The 11,549-nt window shown below is 40.6% G+C and overlaps 1 pseudogene; it reads right to left on the bottom strand.

Moving 5' to 3' along the window:
- Nucleotides 1-3,321: 3,321 nt before the first annotated feature.
- LOC148027975 (protein transport protein Sec61 subunit gamma pseudogene) lies at nucleotides 3,322-3,591 on the bottom strand (annotated as a pseudogene).
- Between the last annotated feature and the right edge of the window lie 7,958 nt (nucleotides 3,592-11,549).

The following is an 11,549-nucleotide window of genomic DNA, read 5'->3' as shown; positions in this document are numbered from 1 at the left end:
CTCTCCATCATTATTGGCTAAGTTGCACTTCTTTCCACCATCTAGCATGTGTTTAAGCATCTGCCAATGTAGCTGGCCATTGTAGACTAACACGCTGATAAAATTCAAGATTAAGCCCATCAATGAATTTACACTTTTGCGTAGGCTCATCAGGAGCTGGATTCATATTTCGAATAATTGTCTCCATACACTCAATGTAATGTTCAACACTTTCGGTTGTTCCTTGGGACAAATAATCCAATTGAAGGGCTAGTCTATTTTGGAAACCTTGCCGTCAAAATTATTCTAAGAACACTCTTGATAAGGCCGCATAAGTCACTTTATGTTAGGCATATAGGTTCCTGTACCACCTTTTTGCTTTATCTTTGTGTTGCAGGGAAGATATGAAGCTTTTGGTCATCGTCTACTATTGCATTGGCGACACAGGTCATCTCAAATCTTTGTAAATGCGCATCGAGATCCTCGTTCCACAATCCCCCAAATTGCATGAAGTCAGCTAATCTGAGTGGATTGCAAGCCATTATTTCTCTAAATAATATCTCCAACCCTAAATCTTGGGTAATATCAAACTACGCAGGTTCCTTAGGCTCCTTAAATAGTTGGCGCAATCCAAAATTTGACTCTAAATCCCAATCAAAGGGTGGTTCAGTACTCCCTACTATAGCATTAGCTTCACTCCCCCTACTTCCACTATTTTGTCTACTCCTTTCCCCACTGGCACTGCTACTACTTGAGGCAACTTGATCCCATTGATATGATTTTACTTCACTCCCCTTTGACGGTGTTTTATCGAATAATATACTAGGCCTAAAAGGTTCTACGTTTGAGTTAGACACAACGTCTATCCCCTTATTCAATAATGCATTCATTCTCTCAAGCCTTTCTAATAGCCAAGCCTCCTATCGCGCCGCTCGTTCTCTAGTTCATTGATCTCTACTTCATTTTGATGTCTCTGTATCTCCTTTGAAACCACTATTAATGAAATAGCTATTACTATCATACTCCAAAATTTCACATGTTTTGTTTAAAGCTATAAAGTTAGGTTTTTGCTTGCATTCGCGCTTAGAAGGTTTAGAATGGTTGGTAACTCTGAGTCTATTTCTCCACAAGGCAACTTTTCTTCTTGCTCAGGGATTAGGCCTAAAATTTCAACGACCTCTCTAATGTCTTTTGTGTCGAAAATAACTTTTAAACCTGTAGATACACATATCCAAGGCAACACATCATCCGAGACCACCCTTCTAAAATTTCGATAAGCATTACGATAATATCAATCGAAGTGGTACAATACACTAATTGTATTTATTTCTACTACATCTATTAGCCCAAAGTGCGTTGCTAATAAAACTATGATTTGTGTGCAATCTTTATAGCCCCAACTCCATGAAGATAATTATTCTACATCTACAATTAATTGCGGGCCAAAATATTTTCCCCCCACTACTAAGTCTGTGTCTCTTGCCCAATCCAATATCCTCCTTTGGCAATCTTGGGACAAATTTGAAAAGAAGTCCCTTAGAAAAGAAACCTCATGTTTACTCATAAATACCTAGGATTTAAATATCCTATTGAGATCAATCACCCATCCGAGTGCACTTGTCTCCCGACAAACGCACCAAAAAATGACTGCTAGCCAAAGACCCCGGAGCCACTTTTAACTGGGTTGTCAAGCCAACTCCTACAAGTTGTTGCACTAAATAGGTGATATTGTAAACTAATATTTATGATTTATCTAGCCTTCCTCAATAATTATGACACTCCTTCATAGTAGTCCAACTAATCTAATATCTAGAACTCAGTAAGCTTACTTAATCTTGCACTTCGTCTCTTAAATCTTCACTCTAGGTCTCTACACCGGACACTAAAATTCTAAGCCTAGGATTTTTATCCCTTAAGAAAATTGATCTCATGGAATAGATCTAGTGGATCTATCTATACATTTCCATTTAAATTCCTTTTAAATTATCTCTTCTCTATCTTTATATAATAAAGTCCTTTATTATTTATTAATCAATAAACATTCAAAATAAGGCAACTAACATTCTACAAACAACACCATATTGGGAAATATGGGAATTTCCCATAAGTTTGGGACATGTGGTCAAATCTTTGGATTTGTCATAACTTGAACACTATAACTCCAAATCGAGCGCTCTATAGCTCAATAGACTCCATTTTTCAAGTGCTTTCCAATGATAGGTCACATCATATAGTTTTGAGAAACTTATGGGCATGTTATCCGGGTGCCACCTTTTTAGTATTCAAAAAATGGGAATTGGGAGATTCCCAAACTCATTAATATTGTGTTAAACCCATAAACTCTAATTTCCATTTTTCTTAACATTTCTCTTATCCCATATTGTATAATTTAATACTTTGTCAACACTCTTAATTTGCATAAACTTGAAAACACTATATTTTATATTAATAATATTTCAAAGTAATAACATCAAATTAATTTTATTTTTCTCTAACCGCAAGAAAATTCAATAAAACATTCAAAACTATATTCTCAATTTTTCCATAAAAGATCCTAGTTTTCTTTTAAGTTAAAAATATGATTTTTATCAATATATACTATAATTTTCATCCAAAATAAAAAAAAATATTTTAAAAAGATATCAAAAAATTTTAAAAATTTTCAAAAAATTTAAAAATACTTTCAATAGTATATACTTCATTATAAAAATATTATATCTCATGATTGTTTAACCAAATATTTTATATAAATTTATCTATACTATTTTTAAACCATTTTTTTAAAAAAATTAGTTTTTTCATTTTTACAATATAAATCAAACATACATAAATACAAAAAACTATTTAGAGTTGAAAATAAGGTTCAAAGACATTTTATAAAAAGTGTAAACCAAAGAAATATTTATGTTGAATCACTTATTTTTGTTAAACGAGTTAAGGCACTCATTTAAAGTACGAGAGTCGTAAGTACGCTTTTGGAAATCGTGTCCTTTGCAGTCTAGCCAAGATCTATCTTCCACCCAGTTGTCTCGCACCCGAGATCATCATTCTTTTTACTTCCTCGCCTTCTTGGGCTAAGTGATTGACTTATCATGATAGAAATGGCCTTTAAGACTTTAAAGCTATTAAGCTTTAATTAAGAGCTTTAAACCCATGGCCATGTTAGAGGACCTATCTTGTCCCTAGGATAAGATTCAATTCATTGTTGCACTATAGACAAGCACCACCGATAATATGTTCAAAATGTTTCCTTGTAAAAATTGTGCCACTAAAATCCCAATGTGACTTGTAAAATAACTAGGTTATAAGCCCCACATCAAATTCTAAGCTCTTGGGAGTTCTTTACAACCTTGCCCAATCGATATCACTTTTCCACATTGTATAGTATTGTTGATTCATAAACCATCCAGATCCAACAATGATATTGTTGATGGGGATGAAAATTAGCTTTACAAAGAAGCCCACAAAGCCCATTACCACAAACCCAATAGCTATTCAAAAATCAACCTTTGAGAACTCTTTGAGATCCGGCTTATGGCACCATTTGACAAGATGAACGCTATCCTTTGCAAAGTCCTTGATGGGCCTCACAACTGTGTCAATGGCATCCATGGCGAGAGAATATGTTTGCAAACAGCCACACACGGACGCAGTCAGGTAGGCAGGCACACACACAAATAGACAGGGCTCGATGATGCAAAAGATGAAGAGCAGAGGTCATGGCTCTCTCTCTCTCTCTTTCCCATTCATGGCGCTCTTGTCCTCGCCATCCATTCAATGCTGCAATAGGTGGAGTCCTGACCCACACACCTCCATAAACAGACTCCAAAGTTCCAAATTCAATGATTCCATCCATGATCCATCCATCTCTCTCTCTCCGTGCATCTTAATTGATGGTGCCCCCCTTCTCTTCATGACCCCATTCTCCTATGAAAATTTTCAAATGAATAGGCAACTCGCCATCCCTTGCAGCATCTCCTTCATATTCTCCATCAATCGACGCCCCTCCTTCCTGCTCACGACCCCTCCTTTTTCCCAATGACCTCCAACAGCTTCTCCTCCCTCTAATTTGTCTAATTTTTCTTGTAATTCATTTCCTTTCCCCTTTCCTTTTATCAAGCTCCAAAATATTTGCACTAAACAGTTTTCATCAATTTTTGTTTCTGGTTGGCTGAAAAATCTAGAGAAATTGATTCTCATTTTGCAATCCAAAGTCCTTGTCTTCTAACTCTTTACCTTGGCAACTATACCAAATAAGTAATGCTTGGAAAAATCCAACATACAAACTCAGCACTACTTTTGCACTAGCTAGTCCATCTTTAATACCATAAGATGACTAATCAATCATGTCCAAAACTCTCTTTGCACCATCTGAATCCATTTTTCTTTGATCCATCTCATTCAAACAAGGATAATACTCACTGGTAACATTACAACTTGGGGAATGAATAATTCCAACATTGTAAGTTGATACTTTCCTTTCCCCTCCCCCTTTCTAAACCTTAATAAAACCATTATTATCGTTCTTGTGTTGATTGATGCAGCATTGCCCACAATTTTTTCTACATAAAACATAGTATTAACCTTAGATTGATATTTCGTCCTCATTTGTTCAGATTTAATTTTAAATATTTCCCTCCATGTCAATTTCTTGTCCTTATCAAGTACGACATCTTTTAGAATGCTTGCTAGAATAGTTGTATTATAGAAATTGAACTTCTTTGTGTTTCTATTCTTCTTCAAAAGAGCCTAATGTTTATGAAGAACTTGAAGGAAAACTCTACATTACAGTAACCACAATATTTACCAAGAAACATCCAACAATAACAACAAGAGTGATAACATAAGCCATTTCATATTTGAACTTAACAATCTCCATAACATGCATGACAAAGCTCCAACCTTCTAGTGACACAACCTGAAAGAGTGTTAGGATGGATGATGGAAACATGTCAAAAGACTGAGATCCATAGCCAGGGTTTCCACCATTTTTCTTGCATATTGAATTGCTTAGCACTTAATTTCTCTATTTGAGAAATGTGAACAGTATATTATAGGGTAGTAGGACATTTGGCCATCTATCTGCCTTATACACCTATATGCAAGATCTGACCCAAAGAACTCAAGTCCAATCAATGAATATAAAATAGCATAACAAGTGCAAGTAACATCACATCTTCAAGTGGCTCCATATTTCTCTTCTCAAGAGCTTCAAAGATTTCTAGCACATTGCTAAAGAACTCTATGTCACACAACCAATCTATTAACATTGAAACTGCCCCCAAATGAACTATGATTTGCATTGCGGGGTTACAAGGGGCATGCAAGTGTTACTGATGTGATGTGCCGAACCACCACAAAGCTCCTAGACCTGCCTCATTTCACTAAAGCAAAATCTAATTTGGTATTGGGGAAAAAGGGGAATCATGGGAGAGAAGACAATATCTTATCTTCTCTAGGTTATAATAATTCCCTATGGGAAAATTTTAGATTGGTCATGGTTAGGATTCACTAAGGAAATCTATCAGATTTTATCTATAGCACCACCTTTCTCCCATACAAAAACTTCCTTGTATCGACATCTCGTAGCTAAAGACTACAAAGACATGGCCTCCAAAAACAGCAACAATGAGAACCGCATCTACATTAAATTAATGTAAAAATTTGGTAACAATGTGCCAATTATGTACAATTTTACTAAAAGTTTTGCAATATTAGGCATTGTTTCTAGGTGTTGTCAAACACTCATTGACCAAATCATTCAACCACTCTTCCCACAAAAGATTGAAAGGTCGTCTAGCAAATTGACACAACCTGGGAAACTAAGGAGCACACAAAATCTACATAACCTTAATAAACAATCCTTTGATGAACTCAAACATTACCTCTTTCTAGCAGCAACTAGCTAGGTGTTAAAGGAAAATCAATGGAAGATACCCCAATTCCAAGCAATAACAAGGTGTTACCATCAACTTCAAATATGAAGATACCCTCGACTCAATAGTCTGTGCCAAATGCTAAGGAGTGGAAGCCTAAGTAGAAAGTGCCAACACCCTGGCCATGAATTCCAATAATGACATTTCAATGGGAGCCAATTTTCAAGACCCCACTCACCACCCAGTACCCCTAGTGAACCATCACCAAAGCCAACCCCTACAGTGATTGAAAGCAAACCAAATCCTCCTGAGAGGTCATGTAATGATATGTGCCAAGTATGCCACACTAAACCCAAACCACTAGCTAAATTAAGACCCACATACTATCGCTCTATGAGAACATGGCTATTGATACATGTGATAGCTTGGTCAATAGCATAAGATACCCTAACAAAAACTTCACCTTATTTGTCCACAACTATGAATCTCTTGATTTAGGTCTATTAGATGAAGCTATAGTGGTGGTTGTTAGAATCCTTCCTTGTTCTTGGGGGGAATTTGAATTTATCACTTTACCAAGCATGCTTCTATCATTGAAGAGCTCATAAACACTCAAGTGACTCGAGAGCAAGCTCCTCGCAAGCTCTCACCAATTTTTTGATTATATCTTTGAAATGCAGTCATGCAGAAGCTGTTAGATATGATCAATGCCCCACCCTCATTAGGTGCTACCAATGATCCATGGTGCTCAAAGTTGTAAGGCCCCCATTATGAGGAGAAGCCAAATGTGAGCCCGGACATTGGTTGAGTCCTGACTTGTATATCAGATGAGGTCTATGTGACCGGATGGCAAAAAAAAGGTGACTGTTGTGGGTCTAATCTTTGGGTTAGACGGAGTGGTTAAGCTGGTAGCAACTCGAGGCACATTGCATTGAGTTGCGTGGTAAGGGAGTTAAAAGGGGCCCCTATTGTGGGGTCCGGGGGCCGCGGAAGCGGCCCCTGGCTGGGGGGTCCCAGGGGGGCCAGCGGCCCCCCTGGCGGGGGTCCGGGGGCAGCGCCCCCGGCCCGATGGTAAAGGGAATATTCCCTGGAATATTCCCTGGCCGACTAGTGGAGGCTCATATGGTAGGTCGGTCAGCAGGCCGACCTAACGACCTTCGCGGGCTATAAAAGCTAAACCCCTTCGCAGCCATCTTACACTTATCTTTCACCCAGTCAGAGTTGTTGTTCCAGCTAGCCTTAAGCTCTTCACCTATCTTCTGTCTAGATCGCCATCTAAGCTTCATTCATTGGAAGCGCACGGGTGGACAGAGCCATCTTTGTATCAGTTGTTTGGAGTTAAAGAATTTTACTGATTCTCCTCTTATCTGTTGTGTACTCTCTATCTCTTTCTCAGATTCTGTTCGCTGCGCCGTGTAATATTTTTACATGGTATCAGAGCCCAGGGGGCTCTAGAGATCGGAGAGCGTGCAAGAGGCAAAGGCTTCAACAGCAAAGAGAAACGATGTCGACTCCGGGAAGCAGTTCTGGCGCATCCGGAAGCGGTGCAGGAGGTGGTGCTGCTGTACCGGCTATTCAAACACTGAGGATTCGTCCACCAACCTTCAGCGAAGGCAAGTTAGATGGTACAAACTACACCTTGTGGAAGTTCAAAATTACTACTATCCTTGATTCTTATGAGCTTCTGGAGACTGTGCTGGGGACTGACGCAGAACCACAGCCTACCCCCGACCCATCAAATCCTAGTGTGATGATTCCTCCGAATGCAGATCTTCTACGAGCTTGGAAACGAAGGAATGCAGATGCATTGTGTGCCTTAGTTACAAGCTGTTCTGACAGTGTTTTGACTCTGATTCAGCATACAACCAAAGCGTCGGAGGCTTGGAATGTACTAAGGAGTCAGTATGAAACACGAAACCAAACAAGGATTCAAAACTTGGAGAATCAACTAGCAGCGGAGAAGTTTGCTGAAGGAGAGACGGTTGAAGCATTCATCACTCGGATTAAGAATCTACGCGACCAGATGGCTGGCGCTGGGATACAAAAGACTAGCGAAGAGCTAGCTCGGAGGTGTCTTCGGATTTGTCCACAAAAGTTTGATGGACTAGTAACTGCCCTTAATACTCAGGTGAGACCTCAAGCTTTGACTTTTGAGGAGTTTTGTGCATTATTAATGGAGGAGGAGTTGAGGCTGAAAGCCCGAGAAGGAAGCAACAATGGAGATGCTGCATTCTCTGCCAATGCAAAAGGCAAAGGTGTTTCCTCCACCAAAAATGATGGTGACAAAAAGAAGAAGGGCGGCAAGAAGAAGTTTCAAGGAGAGTGCTTCTACTGTAAGAAGAAAGGACATGCAATTGCAGATTGTCGTGTCAAGAAGGCAGATGAAAAGAATGGTACCCTTAAAAGTAAAGGGAAAGAGACAGCCAATACGGCTGAAGCAGAGTTGGAATTATTCATGGCGACCATTGAGGAAGTGTGCTCCTCGGCGCAAGAAGAATCTACCACTGACTCTTGGGTGTTGGATAGTGGGGCCTCCCGTCACATGACCAACAAGAAAGGTCTATATAGTTCTATGCAGCCTCTACAAGAATCCATCACTGTGACGGTTGGAAATGATGCTAAATGCCCTGCTGCGGGCACAGGTACTATTTCTTTTGTTGCTGCAAATGGTGAAGTCAAAAAGCTTTCAAATGTGTTGTATGTTCCCGAAATCAGGAGAAATCTCTTATCAGTTGCTGCCATAACTGATCTTGGTCATGAAGTGAGGTTCAAGAAGACAGGTGCAGAAATTATTGATAGTGCTGGCACAATTGTTGGCAAAGGAGAAAGAAGGAACAACCTGTATGAGCTAAGTGCTCTTACAGCCACCGCTGGAGTGGGCACAAGTAAGCTTTGGCATGAAAGGTTTGGACACATCGGATTTGCAGTATTGAAGGAGATGCAAAAGCAAGGTATGGTTGCTCACCTACCTACAATAACTGAATTGAAGGAACCATGTGAAGCTTGTATGATGGGCAAGCAACAGAGAAAGGCATTTCCACAAGAAAGCAAGAATAGAGCACATGCTCCTCTAGAGTTGGTGCATGCTGACTTGTGTGGTAAGATGCCTACACAGGCCTTGGGGGGATCTTCTTATTTTATGTTGATTGTCGATGACTACAGTAGGAAGATGTGGGTGTACTTCCTTCGTGATAAGGCTCAAGCTTTTGGTAAGTTTAAAGAATGGCTAATACTTGTTGAGAATGAAACAGGGAAAAGTGTGAAGAAATTTAGAACAGATGGTGGTGGTGAGTTCAACTCAAAGGAGTTTGAAGGCTTTTGCAAGAGCAAAGGGATCAAGCGTCAATTGACGACGCCTCACACACCTCAGCAGAATGGTGTTGTGGAACGCAGGAATCGTACCATTGTGGAGATGGCAAGATGCATGCTAAAGGGCAAGGGATTGCCTAACCATTTTTGGGCTGAAGCTGTTAATACTGCAGTCTACATTCTAAATCGGAGCTACACAAAGGCTCTCAAGGGAAAAACACCTCATGAGGCTTACACTGGTAAGAAACCATCTGTTTCACATTTCAGAATTTTTGGATGTGAATGTTATGCACATGTTCCAGATGAGAAGAGAAACAAGTTACAACCAAAAAGCAGAAAATGTATCTTCTTGGGTTATAGTGATGAGCAGAAGGCTTACAAGTTATATGACCAAGAGGCAAAGAAGATCATCGCGAGCCGTGATGTGGTGTTCAAGGAGGAGCCGCATACAGTGGAGGAGGAGAAGGCAAGGTCTTCCACTTTATCATCAAGCGAAGAAGTAGTCCACTATGAACCTGTCCCGAGAGCTATCCCTATCCTTAAGGAGGAGGAAGCATCATCTTCAGATGATGAGGAAAAAGTTCACCAACCTGACATCACCCCACCGGAAAAGCCATTGCCGCGCTGGGTGAAGCAGCTCTATGACCACAATAATCCTATGCCTGCATCTGTTGAGGAGAAGGCAGACGGACCAAGGAGGTCTCAGAGAATAGAGGAGCAAAGGAGGGCTTCTGCTCACATAGTCAACATGGCCTTGATGGTTGAGATTATGAGAGAAGTAAAGGAGCCAACTGACTTAGAAGAAGCACTTGCAGATCCATCATGGAAGGCTGCTATGCAGGCGGAGTATGACAGCATAATGAAGAATGACACTTGGGAGCTAGTGGATCGGCCAGCAAAGCGGAAGATTATTGGCACCAAGTGGATCTGGAAGGTAAAGTACAAGGCTGATGGTACCTTAGAAAAGTACAAAGCTAGACTGGTTGCCCAAGGATTTTCACAAGTTGAAGGGTTTGATTTTCAAGAGTCATTTGCCCCAACTGCCAGAATGACCACTATTCGCACGGTACTTGCAGTGGCTGCCCACAAGAAGTGGCCAGTGTACCAAATGGATGTTAAGTCAGCGTTCTTAAATGGTGACCTCAAGGAGGAGGTGTACGTGGCTCAGCCACCAGGGTTTGAGGCCCCCCATTCTGAGAACAAAGTGTGTAAACTGAAGAAGGCATTGTATGGGCTGAAACAAGCCCCCAGAGCATGGTACCAACGGATAGATAGGTTCTTTTTAAACCTAAACTTCAAAAGATGTGCCTCAGATGCTAACTTGTATGTTTACAGGGATGGTAAAAAGTCTGTAGTGATTGTCCTATATGTGGACGACCTTCTTATTACAGGTGACTATGAAGATATGATCAACCAAACTCGAAAGGCTTTGAGTTTTGAGTTTGAAATGACAGACTTGGGCTTGCTGCACTATTGTTTGGGGATTGAAGTCTGGCAAGAGCCAGGAAAGATCTTCATCTCTCAGAAGAAGTATGCATGGGAGATCTTGAAGGCATTTGGCATGACCGAGTGCAAGGAGATAGCTACACCTATGGAGGTGAATGTAAAGTTATCCGTTGAGGATACATCAGCACTAGCAGACATTGGGAGGTATAGGAGGTTGGTCGGCAGTCTAATCTACTTGTGTAACACCAGACCAGATATCAGTTTTGCTGTTGGTGTTTTGAGCAGGTTCTCAAACAAACCTCATGAGAGTCATTGGAAAGCTGGGATGCGGGTGCTCAGATACTTGAAGAAAACTCTTGACTATGGTATCACATACAGTTTCGGAACTTCTCTTGTGGGGAACTGTGACTCAGATTGGGCAGGAGACATTGATTCCAGGAAGTCAGTTTCTGGTTATTGTTTCTCTTTGGGTTCAGGAATTTTCTCTTGGATTAGTAAGAAGCAACCAACAGTGGCATTGTCTTCTACCGAAGCAGAGTACAAGGCAGCTTGTTTTGCTGCATGTGAGGCCGTATGGTTGAGAAGGATTCTATGGCATATGGGAGTGCAGGATGAAGAACCAACTGTGCTGAGATGTGACAATCAGAGTTGCATCGCCATTGCCAAAAATCCAGTGTTTCATGCACGCACCAAACATATAGAGATCCAGTATCACTATGTGCGTGATTTGATGGAGGATGGGATAGTGGAATTGGTCTACTGTCCAACAGAGGAGAATGGAGCAGATATCTTCACCAAAGCACTTACGAAGGATCTGCTTCAAGTTCATCTTCAGAGACTCGGCATTGGGCCGAGGAGATAGTTCACCTATGGGTGGACATTGAGGGGGGGTGTTAGATATGATCAATGCCCCACCCTCATTAGGTGCTACCAATGATC

The sequence above is a fragment of the Lygodium microphyllum genome, chromosome 12 (assembly GCF_053477565.2).
Source record: "Lygodium microphyllum isolate KBCC chromosome 12, Lygodium_microphyllum_v1.1.10, whole genome shotgun sequence".
NCBI classification, from domain to species: domain Eukaryota; kingdom Viridiplantae; phylum Streptophyta; class Polypodiopsida; order Schizaeales; family Lygodiaceae; genus Lygodium; species Lygodium microphyllum.
The sequence above is the reverse complement of the archived record's forward strand: the minus strand, read 5'-3'. Positions and strand labels throughout refer to the sequence as shown.